This window comes from Elephantulus edwardii, unplaced genomic scaffold (assembly GCF_000299155.1).
Source record: "Elephantulus edwardii isolate Elephantulus edwardi_28Jun2011 unplaced genomic scaffold, EleEdw1.0 scaffold00144, whole genome shotgun sequence".
NCBI classification, from domain to species: Eukaryota; Metazoa; Chordata; class Mammalia; order Macroscelidea; family Macroscelididae; genus Elephantulus; species Elephantulus edwardii.
The window spans coordinates 5,259,718-5,261,036 of record NW_006399894.1 but is presented as its reverse complement, the minus strand read 5'-3'; positions in this window follow the sequence as shown (position 1 = coordinate 5,261,036).

Genomic DNA, 1,319 nt, shown 5'->3' with positions numbered 1-1,319 from the left:
GTGACTAGGGATGATAAAAAGAGAATCGATGCCTTTGAGCTGTGGTGCTGGAGAAGAGTGTTGAATATATCATGGACTGCTAGGAGAACAAACTGGTTTGTCCTGGAGAGGTTGAAGCCAGAATGCTCCTTGGAGACAAGAATTCTGAAGCTTTGTCTGACATACTTTGGGCATGTAGCAAGGAAGGACTGGTCTTTGGAGAGGGACATCATGCTTGGCAGAGTGGAGGGACAGCACAGGAGAGGAAGACCTTAGATGAGATGGATCGATTCTGTGACTGGAATGGTGGGAATGAGTGTGTTTGAAATGGCTATGTTAACACAGGATAGAACGGCGTTTAGGGCTATTGTATGTAGGGTTGCTATGAGTCACAAGTGACTCAATGGCACATAACAACAACAACAATAGAAACAGCAGAACACTTACCAAGAAAAACTTCAAATTATGTCAGGAAAGCAGCAGGCAGCTTTAAACACTGTGAGAAAACAAGCGTTCTTCAAAAAAGCAAGAATACTGAAGAAAGATGACATGTGTTAATGCAGAGGCATTTGAACAGCTACAAAAGAAAGTATAAGTGATAGAAGAAACAGTGGAAGCCACAAATTAAGGGAATACCATAGAGATAGAGAACTAGAAGAAATATATTGATGAGGAGTTTTTGAACAGTTATGGAACAGGGTGAAAATAATGGAAAAAACAATGGGAACTACCAAGAAAGCAGACACTTCAAACACATGGAGCAAGAAGAAATGAACTAGAAAAGAACTTGCTTGAAAACTAAGGAAGAAAATGTAAAAGATGGGAGAAACAATTCAATTTATATATACTCAGGCACAAAACTTAAAAATCATTACAAGATAGAGAGGGTACTGCCAACATAGTACTGGAAATAACAGAAATGCATGAAAATGCAATCCAGAGTATTAAGACTGAAATGGCAGAAGTGTACAACATACTGAAGGGGAAAAAAGCAGAACAGAAGAGATGGAGCAGAAATTGAGTGAGTTGGAAGACAAGAAACTCAAGGGAAACACACTAGAGAAAAATCAGAGATGATGTAAAGAAAATGAAGAGAACATCAGAATCATGTGGGATGACATCAAAGCAAAGAAACAATATACATATTATTAGAATTCCAGAATGTGAGAAGGACAGAGAAATCATTGGAGGGGGTGGGGAAGTGGAAGTTGTTGTTGTTGTTGCTATGTGCCCTCGAGTCGTTTGTGACTCATAGCGACCCTATGCACAACAGCCCTAAACCCTACTCTAACGTGCCCCAACCTCACTGCCTCTGACACGCCCATCCCGATTACCCCAGT